Source organism: Hemitrygon akajei, chromosome 1 (assembly GCF_048418815.1).
Source record: "Hemitrygon akajei chromosome 1, sHemAka1.3, whole genome shotgun sequence".
Lineage (NCBI taxonomy): Eukaryota > Metazoa > Chordata > Chondrichthyes > Myliobatiformes > Dasyatidae > Hemitrygon > Hemitrygon akajei.
The window spans coordinates 95,785,083-95,811,591 of NC_133124.1; positions in this window are offsets into that span (position 1 = coordinate 95,785,083).

Consider the following 26,509-nt stretch of genomic DNA (forward strand, 5'->3'; position numbering starts at 1 on the left):
AACTACTGCATATTGCCTCATGATGGCTTTTATTATTTGTCATATGGACCAGACATCATGAAGAACTAGTCCTGTAGGTCACCAGATTCACTGCCTTGGCCAGCAACTTTTGGAAATAATAACTCTGTTGAATCAAATACCATTCATAAAAGCTATTCTTCTATCATGGAAACACTTCTGAAAAGAAACCAGATTTCCATCACAGATCCAATAGTGACTATCCAATTCCAAAGGTGGACATGATAAAATAGGTATTCCCAGATTACAGCATGATCATATGAGTGTTCCTTCATCCAAATAATTCAATAGATAAGGAAATAACACTAAGTAAATCTTTATTTGTGGCAAATTTAGAATAAAATATAAACATTTTTGAAACACCTAACCTCCAACTCAAGCCTGTATCGACTCAGGATATTCCAAATTTACCCTTTTATCCCACATCCAAGAGAGAGAGCTAACCAATTTGTTGATTAACAGCAGTTGTGTAAGGTCTGAACTGAAGACAAACAGGTCTTCTAGTTCAAATAGAATACTGCCTCACAGGGTGACAGTTTGTGCAAGGGAAATGAAATGTCTGATTATAAGTCCATGCATTTTTCTTAGGTTAGTACCAGTGCTTATTCTCAATCGCCTATGAATGTCAGAGGTCAGTGAATCCATTGTATCTAAAACAATGGAGACATTGTGTCTCACAACAACCCATCAATATCATTTCCCGCATTTATTTCTCTGTAATTTATTTCCTCTCACACGTTCATCAACCTCACTCTGATTCTCCTACCACCCATCTACTTATAAACTTACCAACCAGTACATCTTTGGGATGTGAGGAAAAACAAGAGCACAGGAGAAAACTCCTAGAGGTAGCAGGGCGAACAAGGAAATTCCATGCAAGTTGTACTGGAGATCGGATAGAATCTGTGGGTGCTTGGAACTGTAAGGCCCTCTTGCTGCACTAATGTACCACACTCTTGTGCTAGGATTTACACATGCCTCTCATCAGATGTACTCACAGAATCTAACAGAGATGTGAGAACCTCTACAGCTTCTTAGCTCTCAGCATGGGCCAACAGACCACCAAACAAATGTCTTGCTTTACCCAAATTATCCCCATTAAAATTATTCAGAGAATTTGACTATCAGAAAGAAGATAGTTTTTTTTTATTTCATCCTTTAGTTTAAATGCTTCCAATTATTTTCTGCTATGCATGTGTTTTTTAGTGTTTACTTGATTTTTTCATGGCTTACTAATATTTTTCAATATTTATGGTCCAAGATATGCGCAAACGTTTTATTTGGCAGCTAATGAACATAGAGGCAGGACTTTGCCACTTCTTGAACCCTTTTTGTGTGTGCCATTGACTAGTATAACACACTGGGAACCAGTCTTCCAGTATGACTGCATTCCTTGAAAGAAGCAGTGCAACCTAGATGGAGATAGTTGGTGACTTTAGGCAGGAGAAATTCTACACTGTTATTCTTGAAATAACAATAGAGCCTTGCAACAGAGAAACAGTGTTTGACTCAACAGTCTATTCACTAACTTTCTGGTCTATATTATTCTCTTCCCACATCTCAATCTTACATAATACCTTCCTGTTCATTTCATCCTTGAATTCTTCTTCAGTACATTAAATCCAAACTCTCTGAGTTTAATTCCTTTAAGTAAAGGAAAGGACCACAAAATAAGTAAGATATAAGAATTCATAAATTTTCTTTACTTTTTTCTTATGAAAAACCAACAACTTACACTTTTGCACAGTACTGTATTTGTCAACATGAAGCAGAAAGTGAGCTCATAGATGTGGTGGGAGCGAAGGATGTGTGAATGGCGAGGGTGGAGCACCTTTAGGAAGGGTGTGGCAGAGAAGAAGTGCCTGGGCAGAGCTGGCACAAGTGAGGACACACCCAGCCCTGAGACAGCAGACAAGGTCATTTGATTAGCTTTTTGATCATTACAGAATGTCTCTCTGATGCTTCCCACTCCCTCCCCTCTTGTTTACCCTTTTGTCACCCCTGCTCCTTCTCAACCTCCATCCACAATCGAGACTCATATCAGAATCAGGTTTATCATCACTCAGATATGATATAAAATGTGTTTTCTTTTTGTGGCAACAGAACAGTCCAATACATAAAATTATTATTATACTGTGCTGAAGTCTTAAGCACCCTAGCTCTATATATGGGTTCTTAAGACTTTGGCACAGTACTGTAAATATATAAAAAATAAATAATGTAAGTAGTTCATTGTGCATTCAGAAATCTGATGGTGGAGAGGAAGAAACTGTTCCTGAAACATTGAGTGTGTGTCTTCAGGCTACTGTACATCCTCAATGAGGTAGCAAAGAAAAGAGGCCATGTCCTGGGAGATGGGGGTCCTTAATGATGGATGCCGCCTTTTTGAGGCATCGCCTTTTGAAGGTGTACTGGAGATGTCTGAGGCTAGTGCCCATACCGGAGCTGGCCTTTCCATACCAATTAGTGCAACCAGTTAGAAAGTTTTCCAGCCTACATCTGTAGAAATTTGCAAGTGTCTTTGGTGACATACCAATTCTCTTCAAACTCCTAATGAAATATAGCTACTCTCATGCCTTCTTTATAACATTTTGGGCAAAGATAATTCCTCAGAGACGTTGACACCCAGGAACTAGAAAGTGCTTACACTTTCCACTTCCGTTTACTCAATGAGGACTGGTGTGTGTTCCCTCAACTTCCCCTTCCTGAAGTCCACACTCAATTCCTTAGTCTTACTGACCTTGAGTGCTAGGTTATTGTTGCGACACCATTCAAACAGTTGATCCATCTTGCTCCTGTATGCCTCCTTACCACTGTTTAGTGAGTAATGTCACTGTCAATCATAATTACCTTACCATTGTCTAGGTAATCCAATGTCAAGTGAAGAGCCAGTGAGACTGCATCCACTGTAAACCTATTGTGGTGTTAGGCAAATTGAATCTAGCATGACTAAACTCTCAAAGCACTTCATCACAGTGGATGTGAGTGCCACTGGTACTAGTCATAGAGGTAGTTCACTCTGCTCTTCTTGGGCACTGGTATGATTGCCGCCCTTGTGAAGCAGATATGAACCTCCAGCTGTGGCAGTGAGAGATTGACGATATCCCTGAACACTCCCGCCAGTTGGTTAGCATAGGTTTTCAAAGCCCTACCAGGCACACCATCAGGACCTGACAGTTGTGAGGGTTCACTGTCTTGAAAGATGTTCTGAAAGGCCTCTGAGACAGCGATCACAGGGTCAGCAGATGCTGCCGGGATTCGTGTGGGTGTAGTTTTATTCTCCTTTTCAAAGTGTGAATAAAAGCTATTGAGCTCAACTGGGAGTGAAACATCACTGCCATTCATGATATGAAGTTTGCTTTGAGGTAAGTAATATCTAGGAAACCCCGCCAGAGCTGCTGACATGCATCCAATTCCATCTCTAACCTCAATCAAAATTATTATTTTGTCCTTAAAATCATGCTCCGTAGGTCATACTGGGACTTCTTGTATAGTTCTGGGTTACCAGTTTTGAATGCCACCAATCTAACCTTCAGCCGACTAGGAATTATTTGATTCACTTATGGCTTTTTGTTGTCAACCTTTTCATTTCTTCTAACAAAGTGCATGATCAAACACTTCCTGACATTGTATTCCCTCTGCCACTTCTTTACCAATTCTCCTAACCTGTCTAAGTCCTTCTGTAGCCTCTCTGCTTCCTCAAAACTATCTGCCCCTCTACCTATCTTAAATCAGCAGTTGAAATCACTGCATCAATGGAAACAGCAGACAGAGATGTAATTAAGTTGCAGTTAGATATAAAAGCAAGTATGATCAAAATTGCAACATCTAAAGAGAAACTTCTCTGGCCGAACAAATTATGTTATTGTTTTTGCAGGGGCTCACATAATCCAGGTTTAAAGATGAATCTTGCAGAAAATAGAACAAAGTAAGATATATACTGTACAAAGAGCATGTCAGGCAGACAAAAGAAAAAGATTACAGTTTAAAAAAGAACACTAATCTGCATGCTGTTGATGGTGAATCTGATAATGATGAGAATTAAACTGAACTAGTTAGTCTTGAGATTTACTATGTGAAAACAAACAAGAGATATGCAATATGGCTTACAGCAGAAGAAAATGGCAAATTAAATAAAATGAAATTGGACACTGGCTGGGCTACAAAATGTGTTTGAACTGCATTTCGAAGATACTGATCTGAAGCCTGTAGAAATACAATTAAAAGTTATACTAAAGATAACTCCTGTGGGAATGACATTTGTAGCAGTCAAATACAACAAACAACAAGCCACAATGGGCTTCTATGTCATTAAAAGCAAGAGGACCAGCATTGTGGGGGTGTGATCGGCTGAGACAGCTACAACTTGAATGAAGATCCATCTACCATTGCATGCCACATCCTCTGCAATAGAGTCAATGCAGAGCAAACTAAGAAACGTACTGGATGATGACCCAACAGTGTTCAGGGTTAGCATTGAAAGAGGATAAATAGCGTTAAATGAAAATGCCACACCCACTTCTTACAAAACTTGTCCGGTTCTTTATACCATCCATGATAAAAGTAGCCAGTGAACTAGATTGTATGAATGAGCTGGCTTGATCAGACCCAAACTATTCAAGTGTCTGGGAGATGTGGTAATAGGCATATAAGCACAACAAAGTAACTTAAGCCTAATTTGTTATCAGAAAATAGAAAACACAAATAACCCACACAAAACCCTATGTAGCAAGATACAGATCTTTCAGGGCTCATAATTCATAGTCACCACTTGATTGTTGCTGCTGTTGAGGGAACTCTGAATTCCAACACATTCATGAGGCCACCCTTGGGTCCCAAGCACTGATCATAATTTCTGGTCCTCATATGAAACCCAACAAACCTAGGAAAGGTACCCCAATAAATATGAGTTCTACAAGTGTAGAGAGCAACCATGAGACAAACTTTTTGTTCTAACATGAACTAGGTCTAGTTTCTTCCCTTCAACAACACATGCTCATTAACACAGTGATCAGCATAACATTTTGAATCAATTAAACACTTTAATGTTCTCTCCTCATTCACTAATCTACCATTGTTTTGGACACAGCATTCCTTCAGTTACAAAATAATTTTGTATTATGTATAAGCAGTAAGCCCTGAATCAAAAAAGAATCCATCAAGCCAGCTTGACAGCTTGAAAGCATCCATCAACCGAGCTCTCGAAGTGACCAACAGACATTTAGTCTTTAACAGACACTGTCATCTTAATGGTGATTGATTAAGAAAGAGTGGCAGACATTTCAGACCTACAGTGTTCACTTTGTACACTTGAAATGCTGTGAGCTCAGAAAGAGTTCAATTGTCATTTTGGACTGTTCAGATATTCGTTCAATATTTTATACCTGCTCTTTGGCTGAAAGCTATGGACCAGTTGCTGCAAGGATGCCCAGGCACTCAGTGCTACCTGGATGACATCACTGTTACTTGTAAGGATGACAAGGAGCATCTCCAAAATCTTAAGACACTGTTAAAAAGACTAGAAGATTATAGGCTCAAAGCACAACACAGCAAATATGAATTCTTTAAACCATGCATCGGTCATACCATTGATGCACAAAGATTACACGTGTGCAGAGAAAATTCAGGCAGTGGTGGATGCCCCAAAGCCAAAGGATGTGTCGCAGTTGCAGTCCTATTTAGGATTGATCAATTACTATAACAGGTTTCTGCCAAACCTGGCTACTGTGCTCCATCCCAAATAGCAATAGACAAAGTAGTGTGAAGTGGCTTTTCAAAAGAAAAGGAAATGGTGACATCTGACACTGTACTTACACATCATGATCTATGTTATCCAGTGAAGCTTGCCTGTGAGGCCTCGCATTATGGTATAATGCGAACATGTTATGAGTGATGGAAGTGAACGTCCCTTAGCCTTTGCATCATGTTCTGTGATCCCTGCAGAGAATAATTATGCACAGATTGATTGAGATGCCTTGAGTCTGGTTAGGCATGTGTTTACCGTCGTTACTGATTATCAACCACCAGTGTCCATTGTCAATCCACAGAAGGGTGTTCTGCTAACAGTAGCAGCATGGATGCACAGATGGGCTCTGTTTCTTGGAGGACACAATTACAAGATTAAATTCAAGAGGAGGACAAATCATAGAAATGCTGATGAATTGTCTCATTTACCCTAGGGAAAGGAAATAACTGAAAAAAAAAGGACATTCCTCTTGACATATTCTCCCTAATGCAAATTGAATGTCTGCCTATTGCAGAGATGATCCAAAGGGAAACCAGAAAAAAAAAACACACCGTCTCAGGTCTACATGACCACCCAAAAATAGGTGCAATGTGCAGCAGAAACTCCAGCTCCCCTATTTTTACCAGCACCAGGTTGAACATGATTGGTGTGTAACACATTCCACAACCAAAAGCTCACCAGCTATGCTGTTCCTGGGTTGTCTCTTGCATTCATGCTTGGATCTGCTCAATCCAATCTCAGAAGAAATATACAGGAAAAACAGCTGAGACAAATCGAGGGCTCGAACAAGAAGGTTCAATGTTTCACTACTGGACAAGCTGTTCTGGCATGGAACTACAGAGGTGATCAAAAGTAGGTACTTGGAATGATTACGGCCAGAACTGGACCATTCTCCTACACAGTGGAGATTGTATCTGATGTCATTTGGAGATGATATATCAATCGGTTGAGGAGAGCAGAGTCAAATATTAGGAAAAAAAAGGTGTCCAGAGCTTTCAGAAGCACTTCTTGCAGACCCAGAGTCAACTCCTACAACCACCACAGTTGAGGCCCCAGAACCTGAGGTTATTTCACATCTGCAAATCTCATCAGCCAAGCAGAGTGACCCGCCATCTCAGGAAAGACATTAACCTAACCCACAAGATTAAGAAATTTCCACAGCAATTAAATCTTTAGGCCTCAATGAGACAATTTAAATTTTACTAAGCAGACTGGAGTGTTTAGGGTTTAATACTTCAGTAATATTTGAGTAATATTGTAAATATATTTTGACTAAGCATTCTTTGTTATTTACAAAATTCATTATGAGCTATATGTAAAAGTGCATGAATGGCATACATCATTACGCCAACATGTCACATATGCGTGCCTTACTGAAGTAAAGAAACAAAGCATACACGAGTCAAGCCTGGTTCCATGTTTTTCTTTCAATTATTTTTATGTTTTGGAGTTCTAAAATTTAAAAATCAGACTTTCCAAATTGTTGATGAGGCATAGCACAGTAAGTGTTCTTTATGGTGCTATCACTGTGGTCAAATGTGTTGGCTGCTCTGGTTCCACTAATTACACCATAAGACCATAAGACTTGAGAGCAGAATTAGGCCATTCAGCCCTTTCAGGCTGCTCTGCCAACCCATCATGACTGATTTATTATCCCTCTCAACCTCATTCTCCTGTATTATCTCTGTAAGCTTTGATGGCCTGATATATCAAGAACCAATTAACCTCCACCTTAATTATACCCAACGAATTGGCCTGCATGGCTGTCTATGACAAAAAAAATTCCACAGATTTACCACCATCTGGCTAAATAAATTATTCCATATCTCTGCTTTAAATAGAGGTTCCTCAATTCTGAGGCTGTGCCCTCTGGTCCTAGACTACTCATGAGCCTCCTCCAGACTCTTTACAATACCTGCACACCCTTCCTCAGATAAGGGGTCCAAAACTGCTCACAATACTCCAACTGAGGCCTCACCAATGCCTTAGAAACCCTTAGCATTACATCCTTGCTTTTGCATTTAAGTCCTCTTGAAATGAATGGTAACATTGCATTTGCCTTCCTCACCACCGATTCAACATGCAAGTTAACCTTTAAGGAATCCTGCACAAGGACTCCCAAGTCTCTCTGTAACACTAATTTTTGCATTTTCTCCCCATTTACACAATAGTCCATGCCATTATTTCTTCCACCAAAGGGCATGACTAAGTACTTCTCTACAATATATTCCATCTGCTACTTCTTTGCTCATTTCCCCAATCTATCTAAATCTTTCTGCAGATACCCTGCTTCCTCAAAACTACCTGCCCTTCCACCTATCTCCATATCATCTGCAAACTTGGCCACAAAGCCATCAATTCCTTTATCCAAATCATTGACATTCAATATGAAAACAAGCAGGCCCAACACCAACCCTTGTGGAACACTACTAGTCACAGGCAGCCAACCAGAGAAGGTCCCCTTTATTTCCACTTTCTGATTCCTGCCAGTCAGCCAATCTACTATTCATTTGCATACATTTCCCACAACACCATGAGCTCTTATTTTGTTAAGCAGTTTGATGTGCAGCACCTTGCTGAAGGCCTTCTGAAAATTCAAATAAACAATATCCACTCACTCTCCTTTGTCTATTGTTACGTAACCTCGTAACCAGGTAACTTACCAGCAAAGATAGCGGGATCAGCTGAGTCGGATGCTACTATTTTCAAACGTTTTATTCAAAAAGGGGCACAAACGTATGGTTAATACAAAACATTCAAAACACAAGCTCGATCGTCGTCTAGGGGTAATGTAGATTTTATATCGTTCGCTGGATATCTAAAAGTCTTTTAGATCACGGCAGTTTCACTTAGTTGCCGGCAGAAGGGTCGTGTTGGTGCACTTTTGTTAGAAAGACAGAGAGAGGGATTTAAGAGTTTACCCGATCGGGTTTCCAACCTGGAGTAGTTCAGTTTGTCGGAGCCTCGTCGGGGAATGAACGCTCATTGGTGGCCTTCCCCTGTAGCTAGGCCGTCTTCCGTGGTGAAGTCGCCAATCCCAGACAAGGGAAGGACGCACACGACCCCACCACCGGCTGTAGCTATTAAAATGCTGTCACAGGATTTCTAGCGTTTCTCCTTCGTGTGTTTCCTTGGTGCGTCTGAGGGTTGTCCCCCCCCTTAGACCCTCCTTTATACTTCTTCACGGGATCGCAGGTTTCAATCAGGTTGCAGGTGATGCGATCTCTCTCTCAACCAGCCCACTTTGCCCGAGGGCTTTTCACGTGGTCTCCATGAGACAATAGTCAATGTCGCCTTTATTCTGCTTCTCGGGAGAACGTGGTCTTCCTCACGTCTCCCTCTCTTTCTCCCATTTCCTGTGTCTATTCAGCACGTCTCTCCCCCTCTTGGGTCAGTTGACCCCCCCTTGACTAGGGCTCTTGCGATTCTCACAAAGGAGGGGGCCGAGGTCATAACATCTCCCCCCATAGCAGGTTTTTTACCAGCAGTTAAAAACAGGTTGGTACAGGACCTTTTTTTTTTGAATCTACATACTACACAAGCTTTTCTCTTCACAGAGTACTACCGTTATACATTCAAGTCAGTATCTAAACAGGTAACAAGTACAGTGCCCCTTTCTTTAATACCTTAACCTCACGTGCCATACTAAAGTCTGGTAGCATCAAACTTCAGCTCAATAACCACCTTATTTATTTGCTTTCTTCAGCAACATAACTAAGGAGGTGTGATCTTAGCTTAGGTGCATCTACAAAAGTTTATACAAATACTAATCGTTTCGGTCGTGGTATTTCACCGGCAGGTCTCCCAAGGGGTGGTCTTTATTATTCACAGGCTTTGGCGCGAACCCGTACAACCGGCGTTGTGGTTTACAAAGGGCATTTCTATTACCCATCGCCTTTTCCCGGTGAGTTCCCCCGTGGGGACTGCGAGTAATTTGGCAAGGTACTCTCCCGCCTTTCCTTCCCACAAGGGTTATGCTCTTAACTCCACGTCCACCCAGGTATTTAGCCCTTCTGCCAAGACCATACAGGCTGATGTGTTTCAGGGCGAACCTTTCCCCCTGGCCGCATTTAAATTTCGGCTTCCTCGCAGCGCTTTCTTGAATAACAATAGCGTGTGAGGCACCTTTACATTCCAAATCAACCCGTAATCGGTGCGTAGGCATCATTTTAGACTTTAACCTTTTTCCCTTCGAGTTGGGAACTACAGATTTACCGTTCTCCCCCACAACAACAGTTATCTCCCCATTCATAAACTCCACATTAACTCTGAACACTCCCCTCAGCACAACCCTCTGGGGACTCGCATTCCCCAAGGTTAACCCTTTCTTCCCTGAACCAAGCCTATCTGATCCAAAAGGACGGCCGTCTCGTCCAGCTGAGTCAAATACCTCAGCTTTTTCCTGAGCTCCATGACTAGGTTCAGCACCACGTGCATCCCCATCTTGGACACACTCAAACGGGACATTGGCCTCTTCCAGGCTTTCAACACTCGTACCTTTTTCAAATTCTAACGTCCCCCAATCCTTCCAGTTACTCTCTAGGCAGCCCCCCGTTGGGGAAGGCGCAACCCTGCGAGCTGAAACAACCTCCTCGGCCATTTCAGCTGACTTCTCCACAGCAAGGATACCCTTCCTTTCTAAGACTGCCCTCATTTCACTCTCGGGACCATCGGGAACACCTTTAGAACTCTCAACTTCTCCAAACAATTCTGCCAAACCAGACAGATCAACCATGTCCAATTCTGGACCTTTTAACAGCTTTATCCGTTTCTCATCTTTATTTCCTACCTCGAGGACCTTTTTCTTTGTTAAGGAAAGACCTACCTTCTCTCCCTTACCCCCTTGTACGTTACTATTCCCTGTTCTACCGCCCTCGAAACCCTCGTGGCACAGGGTCGGTAAAAACGTCTGAGTCAATTTTAAACTTCTCGCTTTCTCAGCTGCGGTTCTCGACAGGCTGCGAGTGTCCGTGCATGCGGGATAGCTCAGGGACTCTATGGGCGGGGCCTCAACACGCACCGGTCGGCGGGTCATAGTCATGGCTGACCAAACTTTTCCTCCTGCTAAATCGTTTCCAAGGAGGACATCCACATCAGTTCTCGGAAATTCTGATGGCACCCCCATTTCAACTGATCCATACACTAGCTCACAATTCAAAATGACCCTACGCAAAGACACCCTTTCTGTCTCTTTTCCTATTCCTCTCAGGGCTACCTCGCCCGTCGGAGGTCCGAATTGTAATACGTTACGGCTAATTAATAATAGCTCCGCCCCCGTGTCTCTCCAAATCCGTACGGGAATTGGCGGGTCCCCCTTCCTCACAGACACGGTTCCGTGTGACAGATAAATTTCCGACCCCTCGCGCTCTCTGCTCCCCTGGGACCCTCTTGCCGATTTTCTGATTACCACTGCACACCCGATAGGAATCGCTGCTTTCCCTCTCTCTGGCTCCTTTCTTGGAGCAAAGCATTTAGATGCAATATGACCCACCTTCCCACAATTAAAGCAGGTTAAACCAAGGGGTCTCCAGGTTTCCTGTCTGTTATCCTCACTGTTTCTGCTAGCTCCCGGCGGGATCTCCGCTTCAGCCGGTGGGCTTTCCCTGCCGTTCCGACGGTCTCTCGGGTAACTTTTTGGCGAGGAAAACTTTGGCTTGTGGGTTAGGGCATATTCATCTGCGAACCTAGCCATCTCTGAGATGGACTGATTCGTCCTCTCATTTAAATACATTCGGATCTCTTCCGGAACACAACCTTTAAATTCCTCAATCAAAAATAACTCCCTGATACGCCCATAGTTCTCGGCCACCTTTTCCGCGGTGCACCAACGGTCCAAGAGCACACCCTTCTCATGGGCTAGCTCGGTATATGTTTGATTCCACCCTTTCCTTAAATTTCGGAACCTTTGTCTATACGCCTCAGGTACTAACTCGTAACCTCGGAGAATGGCCTCCTTTACTTGGTCATAACTCCCTTCCCTTTCCGGGGGCAGCGCGGCATATACCCGCTGTGCTTTCCCTCGTAACTCACTTTGTAACAACGCCACCCACTGCTCTCTGGGCCACTTCTGATTCACTGCCACCTTCTCAAAAAGCAAGAAATAACTATCAACATCCATCTCCTCGAACGGGGGGACCAACCTCAACGCCCAACTAACATCAAACCCCTCCTCTCTCTCTTGCCCTTGAGCTCTTCGCTCTTGCTTTCGCCTGTCCAGCTCCAATTCATGGCTCCTTTGTTTCTCTTTCTCTTCTGCTTCTGCTTCTAGCTGCTTTAGCTGGAGCTCATGACCCCGTTTCATCTCTAATTCCTTTAGTTTGAACACCTGCTCCCTTTCCTTTTCCTTTTCAGCTCGTTCCTCCGCCTTTTCCTTTGCAGCCCGTTCCTCAGCCTTTTCCTTTGCAGCCCGTTCCTCAGCCTTTTCCTTTGCAGCTGCTTCTAACTGCTTTACTTTAAGATCATGGCCCAGCCTTGCTTTCTCCAACTCTGCCTGATCTGTCCCACTCGCTAATCTCTTTTCGGGGATATTTTCCAAATCCTCAGCTGCAAACACCTTCTTCCCAACGTAATACTGTTGTATGACCCTTCGCACATCCTGCTTTTTCATTGCTGGCTTCACCGCTGTGAGGTCTAACGCCTGCGCCGAATTTACCAAGTCTGATTTTGTAGCCTTCTCTAGCGCCTCTACCGTCGGGTTTCTCATAAATTCATCCACATCCATCTTTGCTGGTTTCCTGTCTGGCTACCTGCGTAACCAGATTTAAGTTTGGACTTACAGCCCGATTCACTGACCCTCCCCTTTGGTTTCAAATCCGGGACGAGAACCCCACTTGTTACGTAACCTCGTAACCAGGTAACTTACCAGCAAAGATAGCGGGATCAGCTGAGTCGGATGCTACTATTTTCAAACGTTTTATTCAAAAAGGGGCACAAACGTATGGTTAATACAAAACATTCAAAACACAAGCTCGATCGTCGTCTAGGGGTAATGTAGATTTTATATCATTCGCTGGATATCTAAAAGTCTTTTAGATCACGGCAGTTTCACTTAGTTGCCGGCAGAAGGGTCGCGTTGGTGCACTTTTGTTAGAAAGACAGAGAGAGGGATTTAAGAGTTTGCCCGATTGGGTTTCCAACCTGGAGTAGTTCAGTTTGTCGGAGCCTCGTTGGGGAATGAACGCTCATCGGTGGCCTTCCCCTGTAGCTAGGCCGTCTTCCGTGGTGAAGTCGCCAATCCCAGACAAGGGAAGGATGCACACGACCCCACCACCGGCTGTAGCTATTAAAACGCTGTCACAGGATTTCTAGCGTTTCTCCTTCGTGTGTTTCCTTGGTGCGTCTGAGGGTTGTCCCCCCCTCAGACCCTCCTTTATACTTCTTCACGGGATCGCAGGTGTCAATCAGGTTGCAGGTGATGCGATCTCGCTCTCAACCAGCCCACTTTGCCCAAGGGCTTTTCACGTGGTTTCCATGAGACAATAGTCAATGTCGCCTTTATTCTGCTTCTCGGGAGAACGTGATCTTCCACACGTCTCCCTCTCTCTCTCCCATTTCTTGTGTCTATTCAGCACGTCTCTCCCCCTCTTGGGTCAGTTGACCCCCCCTTGACTAGGGCTCTTGCGATTCTCACAAAGGAGGGGGCCGAGGTCATAACACTATCTACTCGTTATTTGCTCAAAGAATTTCAGCAGATCTGTTAGGCAAGATTTCCCCTAAAGGAAACCATAATGACTGGCTTATTTTATCATGTGCCTCCAAGTATCCCAAAACCTCATCCTCAATAATAGATTCCAATGCATTTGCAACCACACTTCCTTCTTCAGGACTGGAGAGATATTTACAATTTTCCACAATCTCTTCAGCTACCTCTTTCAGAACCTAGGGTGTAGTCTATCTGCTCTAGCTGACTTATCTAACTTCATACTTTTCAGCTTCACAAGCATCTTCTCATTAGTAACAGCAACAACACTCACTTCTTCCCCCTGACATTCTCTGACATACTGGCATACTGCTAGTGTCTTCCACAGTGAAAACTAAGGCAAAATATTTATTAAGTTCCTCCACTATTTCTTTGTCACCCATTATTACCTCTCCATTATCATTGCACAGCTGTCCAATATCCACTCTTGTCTCTCTTTTGCTGCTTATATATCTGAAATTTATTTTTGTATTCTCCTTTATATTATTGGTTAGCTTACCTTCATATTTCATCTTTTCTCTCTTTCTGGATTTTTAGTTGCCTTCTGTTAGCTTTTAAAAGCTTTCCAATCCTCTACCTTCCCACTAATTATTGCTCTATTTTACACCTTCTCTTTTGCTTTTATGTTGTCTTTGACTTCCCTTATCAGCCACAGTTGCCTCATCCTCCCTTTAGAATACTTCCTTTTTTATGTGATGTATTAATCCTGCACCAACCAGATTTTCCCAATCTGCCTGCACATTGAAATCCCCCATGACTATTGCAGCATGACCTTCTTTTACGCAGCTTTTCTATCTCCCATTATATTTTGTAGCCTGCATGCAGGCTACTGTTTGGAGGCCTGCATAGAACTCCCACCAGGGTCTTTTTACCCTTGCAGTTTCTTAACTCTACCCACGAGGATTCTACCCCTTCTGATCCTCTTTCTAAGGATTTAATTTCATTCTTTGCCAACAGAGCCACCCCACTCCCTCTATATTCCATATTAGATACATTATGTATCCTTGGATGTTAACCTCCCAACCATGATTTTCTTTCAGCCACAACTCGGTGATGCCCATAACTTCACACCTGCCAATCTTTAACTTCTCTACCAGATCTTTTACTTTATTTCATATACTGCATGCATCCAAATATAAAACCTTCAGTCTTGCATTCATTACCCTTTTTGATTTTGACCCCCAGTTACATTTTTAACCCATCTCACTGATTTTACCTTATCATTTGCCTGCTTTCCTCACAGTCTCACTATATACTGCATCTATTTCTATACCAACTGCCCTATTAAAAGTCCTACAATGCCAGTTCCCACCCTCCTGCCAATTTAGTTTCATCCCTCCCCAAAAGTTCTAGCAAACCCGCTTGTAAAGACATTAATCCTCCTCGGGTTCAGATCTCACCTATCCTTTTTGTACAGGTCATACATTCCTCTGAAGAGATTCCAATGATCCAGAAATCTAAACCCCTGTTCCCTGCACCAGGCACCAGTTCTTCAGCCTGCTAAATCATTCTATTCTTACCCTTACTGGCTTGAGGCAAAATTAACAACTCAGAGGTTACTACCCTGGAGGTCCTTTTTTCAGTCTTTCTGCCTAACTACCTATATTCTCTCTTCAGGACCCCCTCCCTTTTCTTACCTATGTCATTGGTCCCAAAGTGTACCACGACTTCCAGCTGCTCCCCCTCCTGCTTTAGAATGCTGTGGACCCGATCCAAAACATCCTTGACTCTGGCACTTGGGAGGCTTCATACCATGCTGGTGTTTCTTTCACATCCATAGAATCTGCTTCCTGCTTCTCTAATTCTGGAATCCCCCATCACAACTACATTCCTCTTCTCCAGCTTTCCCTTCTGAGCCACAGAGCCAGACTCAATTCAGAGATGAGTGTGCTGTGACTTCCCTCAGGTAGGTGGTTTCCCCACACCACTCCTCCCACAGGATCCAAAGCAGTGTACTTAATATTGATGGGTACGCCCACAGGGCTACTCGGCACTGTCTGCTTGTTCTCTTTTCCTCTCCTGACAGTTACCCAGGGACCCGCCTCCTACAACTTAGGTGTGACTACCTCCCTGTAGCTCCTATCTATCACCTCCCCAGTTTCCTGTTTGAGCTGAAGGTCACTGAGCTGCAGCTTCAGTTCCTTAATGAGGTCTCTAAGGAGCTGCAGCTCAGTGTATTTCATGCAGATGTAGCTGTCAGGGAGTCTCCCAAATTTCACACAAGGAACATAACCAATACTTTTGGATCAATTCTCAACACAATAGCTATGGACTAACAGACAAACAAACTTTCTTAAATTTTCTTAATTACTTTGCTAGAACCACCGCCTGTGCTTACCCAAGTCGGTTCTCACCTAAGCTTGTTAAGCCAAAGTGAGAATACTTTAACAATATACGGATATAAAGTTCAGGATTGGTTCTTCTGGCCCTTCGGAGCAACGCCACCCAGAAATTGCCCAATTTAACCTTAGCCTAACCATGAGACAATTTACACTGCCCATTCCATGTTCCACCTTTCACTTTCCAGCTTCCAATTTCACACCATCTCCCATACCCACCCATATCCCCCTCACCTGGTGTCACCCACCACCACCCACCACTAAGTGCATTTTTCTTTCAAATGTGAGATTTATGTTTGTCCCACTTGTGTGCCACAATGCAATTTCAAGTTGTGCTGAAGATATAGAATATTTGTAAGTAAGAGGCTAAGAAAAATCGTTAGATGCATTCTACAACCTGATGCTGCTTCTGTTTCTCTTTCATGCTACCTGAACGTTAAATTCTTTCCAATGATTTATTTATGTGGTTAGTTGCTGTTTTAACAGCAGCGGTAGAATCAAAGTGTGGTTCTTTAGATCATGGCTCATCTGCAGGCAAATAACACTTTGCATTACATTGGACAGACTTTAATCTGCATTATCTACTAACTTGTCAATATTCTGAAGTCTACCGCAATGCTGTTCACAATTAACCATACCGTCTGCTTATATGTATTCTGCAAACAACAACAGATAATGAAAGGTTACTGTTAGGTATAGTAGATCTTCACATTAATCTTATGAACAAGTGGACGAAAAAGTTATACAAGCTCAGAAACTGATCAATCAGGACACATGCTAGAGGAATACACATTGCAAACAAAAATCTGCACCAAGTGGAGAAAGAGTCAAAACATTTGGGAATGACTTTTAATCTTCTAACTAAAGAACAATTTGCATATTAATAGCACTTCCTTACATCACACAGAGCTTCCAGTTAATATTGAAATTTACAGTTCCAGTAGACCTGGAATTTTTTTTGCCTAAAGAAAAATCTTTATTTACAATTGATGAGTTTAGTCATGGGTGAAGTTGAGGGAATAGTGAAGAATAGTAATGCACATATTATAAGAAATATTTAGAACAGTGCAGTTTTAAGCTGTCCTTATGACCAATGAATTCCAATCTTAGCAATTAATTATTAGAAATCTTCTCTCATTCTTATGGGAACTCCCATATTTAGTTATCACTGGCGATTTGAATGGTCATTATGAAATTATAAGACACCTCCATTATTATTACTCCTGCCTATTGTACTCTAACTCTATAATTGAGGAAGTTTACAATATTTGAATAACCCTGTACTCTTTCCAAAACTACCTGTCCAACACTTTATTTCATGTGAACACCTCTATTTAAATAAATAAAGTCCTCCCAATTTCTGATTGAAAGAGATGGATTGATCTGGATTCTATATATTCTGCATCTCATTAAATTTGTATTACTCTGTGCAATTGGGAACATAATGTGCATTTATTTATCCTCTTATTTCTACACACAGGATTTGTTAAAATTATGGTAAAAGACAAGAGAGATGAAAATAATAATAAACCCTAAAAAATTCTCATTGGGTCAGCTGGTTAAAAGTTACAATCTTAAATCAAAGGCCTTTCATCAAAATCAAGTTTTAAAATAAATATGGAAGGAGATCCTTTCCAAATATCTTCAGAATACATAACACTTGTCAAAGTTCTAACCAGGAAACTGTGGGCTAGTAATTTGATAAAAAGCTGACATAGACTATTAAAGCTGACAATTGAAAATAACTCTAAGTGTAAGTTTATGTCATAAAGAAGGAATTATAATGCGTATGCCAAGAAACAGATATAAATTAAACTCTTCAGGCCCAACAATTCAGCACTTGTCTTGTAGAGAGAAAAACACATTAAAACACTATATATGAAAGCAATTGATTTGAAGGTTCCAAGAGGAAGAACTGAGGACCATTTAGTCCTCATGTATCTTCTGTTGAGATACATGTACTGCCACCTCCTCAAAATAAGTTTTTCAATATGTTGAAATTAAGTAGAAAATGTTATGCATACACTATTTCACAGAAAAAGGCAATGACCTTGTTTTCTGAATGATTTAACAAATTGATGATTCCAAAAGCCAAAAATAATAAGTAATAAATAATGCTATGCCTGTTATGTTCTGCAGACTGAAAGTCACTACGGACTCCTTTCAGTCTGTAAGTCCACAAATGTTTTGCCTCAATGGCTGTTTTCAGTGAAACCTGAATATGATGGAATATAGAAGTAGTGTTGTTAAATTGTTCACAGTAATATTCAAATCTTCGATACCCTTTTAACCTTGGAAATTCCAGTTCACAAGTATTTATTGGGAAGAATAAGAAAAAAAAGTGTGGCACAATCTTATCCCTTGGTAGAGGAGTCCAGGGGCATAGGTTGAGGATAACAGCAGAAAGGTTTAGAAGGGACCTGAGGGCAATTTTTCAACAGATGTTGAAGAGTGTCTGGAAGCAGCTGCCAGAGGAAGTGGTTGAGGCAGGTTCAATAGAATCATTTAAGAAGCATCACAGAATAATTGCTGGAAGAACTCAGCAAGTCAATCAGCAACTATGGAAGAGAATAAAGAGTCAAATTTTGGGGCCTGAGATCCTCAATCAGAACTGGGACAGAAGGGGGCTGACTCTAGAAACAGGAAGTGAAGGAAGAGGAAAGAGTACCGGTTGATAAAGGACAGGTGAAGAGAGGTGAGAAGGAAGGTGGGTGGGTGAGGAAGAAGGCATGAACTTGGAATCTGGGAGGTAACAGGAGGAAGATGTAAATGGCTGAAGAAGAAGGAACCTAATAGGAGAGGACAGTGGAACATGGAAGAAAGGAAAGTAGGAAGGAAACGATGGGGAGGTGACGGGCAGGTGTGGAGAAGAGAAAGGGTGAGAGGCTAATCAGGATGGGGAATGGAAATGAGAGTAGAGGCTGGAGTAATTTAGAGAATTAATATTCATGCCATCAAGTTGGAGACTATCCAGATGGAATATGAGGGGTTGTTCCTCTTCATGTCATGAGTTTGGCCTCTTCATGACAGCAGATGAAACCATGGACAAACATGTCAGAATGGGAATGGGAAGTTGAATTGGAATGTGTAGCCATTTCAGTTTTGTTCTGCCTTTTGCAGTGGACAGAACCAAAGTGTTTCACAAAGTGGTTTCCTCAATCTCTTTCAGGTCCTGCTGATGTAGAGGAGAACACATCACGAGCAGCAGTTAAAATAAATGGCGCAGACAGACTCAAACAGGTGAAGTGTCGCCTCACCTGGAAGACTGTTTGGGGCTCCGAATGGTGATGAGAGAGAGGAGGTACAGGGGGAGGTGTAGTCCTTGTCAAATTTGCAGTGTTAATTTCTAGGAAGTGTGGGAAGGAATGAGTGGAGAAGAGAATCATGTAGAAAGGGGTCTGTACTGAAAATGGAAAGGAATGGGAGAGACAGATATGCTTAGTGGTAGGATCCCATTGTAGATAGCAGAGGTTACAGATACAGAAGCTTGTGGGGTGATAGATATGAACTCCTTTGCTCTGTCTAGAAAGGGCTACGGTTCAAAATGGCAGTAATCCAGCAGCAAATTGCCATTTAAAAGGAAATTCCAAAGAATGTTTTATCATTAGCTTAGATTAGTAAACAATAGCAATGCAGGTTAACCCATGTAATTGTTACTTGTTGCTTCTACCACCTAAGTGATTTTAAATTATGTGTCAAGACATTAAAGTGCACATAAAAGTTTACTTCCTACATCATTAGCTTCTGAGTAAATCAGAAATAAAGGAAGAGTGCTTTAAAGATGTGTCTATTACTCTACCTGTACCTAAAAGGAAAATAAGCTGCATTTTAAGGGCTAAGAAATGGATGTAATCAGCCAAAATACAGCTGATGTAATTAGCAATTAAAATAATATCCCTTGGCAAAGTGCACTGAAACACTATGATAACCAAACAGACACCACAACCCGTTGGATTTTAATCTATTATGGCCTTGTGCAACTTAATCCTTCCACTTGTAAAGTGACACTGCAGACCATGTGTAAGAATGGGCAGTGAGAACATATGCCAACCATAGTATATATTACTTATCTTCTAACTTCCAAAATAATTAGCTGCATCTTGATTACCAATTAGCCATAAGTAGCTTGTAAATGATACACTGAGTTGCTGACTGCCTACTCATTCGCCATGCAGCCCTTCTTTGGGGATAACCTAAGCTAATTTTACAATGATTTTCAGTGCATTTTCCTGAAATTTACCAATTCAGCTAAAATGAAAACACTGTAATTTATAAGCTTCTCTACTCGCTCTCCATGAAGAAGTTGTTCCATATAAATCTGATTGTACTTGTATTCAACCATCCTAATGTCTCCAAATCACCTGGAAATAGAGGAATGTAAAAATCTTAAGACGTTGTAGAAGGCTTCAGAAAGAGTGAATATTCACCCCATATGATATCCACTGAGCTTTCAGTTAAGATGGTTAAGTTAAGTTCAGTTAAGTTAAGATTTTAAGCTATCATCTTAAAATGTCAGAATGGGAAGTTGAATTGGAATGTGTAGCCATTTCAGTTTTTTTCTGCCATTGTTCTGTCATGGGACAGCTCACTGGTACTTCAAAAGGCAAAAAAAAATTGACTAAAAGTGTCACTAAAAATACCTTTTCTGAAATAAATTGTGTTAAATTATTGCTGCAAACAGGAGGCAAGCGATGGCGAGGCGAGTTCGGAGGATGAGCCGAGATGGTGTGTTGTAGAATCAATGCAGGTGGAGTGAACCAATTGAAGAGGAGAAGTTGGGGCAGTGGAGTTCCAATGCCTATACAACTGGCCTGGGTGCAAGGTTGAATTGGTCTGGGTGCTGAGAGGAGAAGTTGGGACAAAAGAGTTCTGGTACCCGTACAACTAGCCCAGGTACAAGGTTGGATCGCTCTGGGCTGCAAGAGAAGAAGTCAGGACAGAGGAGTTCCAATGCCTGCACAACTGGCCCAGATGGGAAGTTGGATTGCTCTGATTTGAAGAGCTTGAGAGTAGCTTTGGGCTGAGTGGTGAAATCGGGACCTGGAGGGAGTTGCTGGGTGGCCCTTTGCAGTAGCTGGGTCCTAGTATGAGATATGATCTGCTGTTCAGACAATTTAAGCACTGACGCAAATCAGAAGTGAGAGCCAATTTCACTCGCTCTCTGCGATGTTCACAATTTTGTCCAGGGCACTGGAGCCTTTCACTGTTCCATTGTTTGGTGAATTTAAACACCGGCCTAGATAGACTGAAAGGACAGGGTGTCGGGTTCTGAGGCAACAGTCGGTTTTGTTTGCTCTCTGTGATGGGCAATCCTCTCTCCATGGCACTAAGGCTATGAAGACTGCCCTGGTTGCTGTGGTCCATGGCCGTCAATGCGATTAAATGATAAGTGAGGCTTTGGGTCCACTCTGGGCTGCTCTTGGTTCAGATCTGAACACTCAGTTTGGTTCAGAATGTAGTTGCATGATTTGTGTTTTTTTTTTCCCTTTCTTTTGTTGGTCTTATTTGATAATAAGTGTATTTTGAATCTTGAATATGAGGATTTCAACTTTTACAGATTTTCAGGAAAGGTTACTGTTGCGTATTTAATATTTCAGTAATATTTGAATAATTGTGTGTGTATATATATATGTTGATTTAGTAATTTTGTTTGTTTAAATAATTCATTATGGGTTACATGTATAAAACTGTGAATTGTATACATCACCACACTACCACAAGATATGTGCGTGCTTCACTTAAAGTAAACTCGAAGTTAGACCTGCATTTTCAGACCATCATCTCTTCCTTTGAATTAGTTTAATGTTTTGAAGTTACAAAATCATACCAGTTATCACAGTGTTCTGTGTTTGGTCAGCTGCATCTATCTAAACAATGAAATACTTCTTTAAAACCAGTTCATAAGCTCATTGAATAAATATTTAACAGCGTTTGATTCATTACCTATGATCTGACATTTTATTTTTACAACTGAAAATCTTGGGGACTGCTATAGGTTGATAACCTTCTGAATCATACAGCATCTCCCCTGGTTACGAATGCTCTACTTACGTACTGCTTGTACACATGAACACGAGTTTGGGAGATGGAGGACAGATTTGTTGGCTGCTCTGGGGCTCCAGGCATTTTCTGCCAATGGGACACATGGTTTGTTGCAATATCAATGCATCTTGCAGAGAAATCTGAATGGTTCAGTTACATTCCCTGAGTAAGCTACATATTACTCTTGATTGGCCAGCATTTTTATTTGAAGTATATAGTCAGTTGTCTGCATTTCCTTTCTGCAATCTCTCCAGGTTAGGAATAGTCCTCTGGAACCTTATCTTGTCATATACCAGGGAGGACCTATCTACAGGGAATTGGATATGAATCAATGCAGTAGACAAGGTAAAGGTAAAGATCAGAATTATTTTATTAAAAAAATACATAAAAGCAACAGTGCACTTTGCTCCATGTCTGAACATCACTGTTGCTTCTATGTGTGGATGGGATCTGATCATGTCACTGGAGATTGAAAGCTTTCTTGTACAACAAGAAGAACTCCCCATGCTTCACTCTATGAAAGCCTGTGGATTGTACGAGAAGTACAAAAAATGAAACAGAATATTCTGGAATATTCAGAAGGCCAGTCCATGATGCAGAAACAGAATGATCTGATGGTGGTAATCATCCTCCAGTCAGAAAACTCATCACCTAATAAACAAATTTCATTATTTCCTTCATAGACCTGGCTTGACCTGCAGAGAATTTATGGCTTTTCCATTTTGTTCAAGCAACTGTACCTTTGCTTTGGCTTTTGATTCAGCCTATGATAGTGTTTTTCTGTCAACAACTTTTGAAGATTAGGCACATGTGAAGTATAACTGAGATTGGTGATCTGTGCTATGACCAAACATCTTAAGGGGTTTTAGTTAATTGTGTTTTGCTTACCTACCAGCTAGACAAAAACATGAAAATTGAGTTCATCCCAAAACTAAAGGTATTAACACCACATCCACTCCAACAGGAAAAGTCCACCATCAGCATAGAGAGAAAATCAGCTCAATAGCACTTCAGATGACAACACAGTTCTTTCAGTTATAAAGACCTACAATGTCAATGCTAACTCTCAAATATCGATTTATACTTACAGTCGGCCCTCCTTATCTGCTGGGGATTGGTTCTGGGACCACTCGCGGATACAAAAATTTGCAGATGCTCAAGCCCCTTATTCAACCTGTCTCAATGCGGTGGACCTTAGGACCCAGTGGAACCCCAGACCTTATTTAACATGTCTCAGTGCGGTGGACATTAGGACCCGGCGCCAGAGCTCTGAATGCGCAGTGTTTCTGTTCACGAAAGTATTCACCATCAAGATTGAAAATAAAGTGGAAATAATAAAGCGATCAGAAAGAGTTGAAATGCCATCGATTATTGGAAGAGCGTTAGGCTATGTCGGTCAACAATCGGAACAATTTTAAAGGATAAAGTGAGAAAGGCTCTGCCCCGATGAAAGCTACAATTATTACTAAACAACGTAGTGGTTTAATTATTGGGTTTTGGGGTTTTGGGTTTTTGATCCTCCACATCAGCCCGTCACAGTGGAGAGCGTGCTCAGAAGTGGTCTGTCACTGGATCAAACTCGGAAAATTCCGTTCCCAAGCCTGGCGCTGAAACATACGTTCTTATGTGTTTTATATGCATAGAAAGGTAAAATATATACTATATACTAAGACAAACATTTTACTAACTGACGCTAAATAATACTGGATGTACCTGTTCCGACATACTTAGTTAGAGAACTTCCAAGTTTTTTCCATCCCAATGCACGATAACCCACGCACATCCCCCGTATACTTTAAATCATCTCTAGATTACTTATAATACCTAATACAATGTAAATGCTATGTAAAATGGTTGTTATATTGCATTCTTTAGGGAATAATGACAAGAGAAAAAAGTCTGTACATGCTCGAACAACAAGTGCTGGAAGAGCTGGGTTTTCGCGATTCGCGGTTGGTTGAATTCGTGCATGCGGAATCCACAAATAAGGAGGGCCGACTGTATTTCATTTACCAGCACTCAGTCTCTAATCTTCTATGGCTTGGAAATTCGACTGCTCTTCTAAATACTTCTTAAATGCTGTGAGAGCAGGTGCTTCCCTTTGCTTCTCAGGAAGAGTGAAACAAAAAATCCTCTTCAGATCCCTTCTAAATGTTTTACCCCTTGCCCTAAAACTATGGTCTCTAGTTTCAGGCACTTCCATAATGAGGAAAGGTTATATATTATCTACCTTATCCATGTTTCTCAGAATAGCTCTGAGGTTTCTTCTAAGGCTCCTTTGCTCTAAAGAAAACAAATACAGTTGATCAATATCAGAATTTGGTCTCATTAATGAAGTTCACCACTCCAGGCAACATCCTGGTGAATTTCCTCCGAACCTCTTTCAGAGCAATCAGTAGCAAACAAAACTGCGCACACAATGATTGTGTATTTCTTATCTTCCGGAAATGCTTCTGCTAGCACTTTTCAGGATTAAGTTCTATCCATCCTCCCCAGTGTTATATCCATTTTTAGAGCTGATCAATATAATCCTATAGACCAAGACTATCCTCCTCCCTGTCAACAACAACAGCAATTTTCATGTCATCTGCAAGCTAGCAGATGTATTCATTGTAACATTGTTCCTGGGATTTTTCATCTTATTGATGACCATTAAAATTGTGCCAGGGGATGTCTGGTCCTTTTTGCTTAACTTGTAGATTTTCTTATTGCCAGGAGAAGAAACCTACAAAAGAGATTATGGCACAGAAAACATTCTGGTGAAGATCATATTCATTTAATGCAAATATCCTGCCACATACATGAAAACATCTGTTACAGAATATTTTTACTTGCATACCACACAATAAAAGTAATACAAAGAAATTGACAGTTTGGTGACAGCATTGACAGTGGAAATTTACAGAGAGTTTTATTAAAGTCTTTTCTTCTTCAGTTACAAAAGCATTTTAGCCACACAAAAAAATGTCATTGCAATCACTTTTAAGAGATGAATGAGGATATTAATTCAGCCCTACTAAAAGAAATGATGAATTAAGCACTAAAATACTCATATTATGCTGAACTGTTGAAATGATGGTATTTACATATTACAAATACAGCAACTATGAGAAGAATAGTTCTCAGACAGCAACTGTGTGAAAGAACTTAACATCAAGGATTGAAAGCCTATCGTTATCAATTAACCTCTCACGAAAAATAACCTGAAATGCCAATAAATTTTAAAGTGTTCAATTCTGAAACGCATCTCTAGTTCAACCTTATCAGAATTTTACTCCTTTCATGTTAAATTATATAATATTGTCATTGATTTAATGTTCAATAACTTTTTGGCAATTAACAAATGTGCTTGCTCTGAATAGTATTTGATATCGAAAAGCGTGAGCCTGCATTATTTTTTCATTCATATAAGAAAATGGCATTGAAGTTCCACAAATAATTTTTAATAGAAAATTGTTATGAAATATCCTAAATGTCTCTTTAAATGACAAATCCCTATCTTTGAAGGAATTTCCTGAAGCATCTGCTACAGGATATTTTTATAATTTGTTTAAATAAAAAAAAAGTTCTGCTTAAAACAATATTTAGAGTATAGATTTAATGGATTCTTTAAATTAACAATGATATTCGGTTTGAAACAAGATTTAACTACTTTCTTGTTTTATTTCAGGATAATGTTAGGAAATTCTCCTCAAGCCTTTCCACACTTCAGCTTGTCTGTGTTTATTGGATTCTTTTTTTAAAAATTGTGTCTCCATTGATGGCTCCCCAATCAGTGGCCAATCTTCTAAGCGCTCATATTTCCAACCCTAAACTTTCTGCATCCCTCTCTGTTTCTCATCCTTTAAAAATAATTTTCATTCCTCTTATTTCTTTACATTGTGTGGTATTAAATTGTGCTTAATAATGCCATTTTGACACAACGTAGGTTTTTTACCACATTAGTGAATAATCTTGTTAGCACTACAATACCACAATATTTCTTGACTGTATAGATGTTAATGCATATGTGATCTATATACAAGTTCATATGTTACAGTTAGTTTGTAAGCTTACTAGAGCTTCTCAAGTTTAGCTGGTGCGGTGATAATAAATGATAATCAGGAAGCTGTGCAGATAGACCTAACTATTCAAAAAATATGCCCCAGTTCTCAAAGTAAATTACCACCTCATTTGTAACATACTATTTTTTGCAATTGTAGAATGATTACTTGAAATCGAAACACTGTGCAGTGCAAAAAGCATAAATTTTGTGGGTTTTTTCCCTGCCTGACTACATGACCACTTACTTCTATCATTACAAAAGTTACTTGTAACTTCATTTCCCTTCTACAAGGAAGTCCAAAACGACTCAGAGTTTTTAACTTTTGAAGAAGTGTTTCTTTCAAGTGCCTCACTGATGCACAATCAATAATCCTGTTCCAGTTCTCATATTCATTTTAACTTTGTTTTAAGGCATATCTGAAAAAAACGATGGTCTATTCACACTCTGTAGTATCTTTTTCTTACTCAGTTCAGCTGGAGATTCTAATTCATGAAATTGCCTAGTTTACCGCATCCTTTGTTGACACATATCAGTGACTTTCTTCACTGCGTAGATAAATAGAATATATAGGGGCAGAATTAGGCCATTCAGCTCACTGAGTCTGCTCTGCCATTCAATCA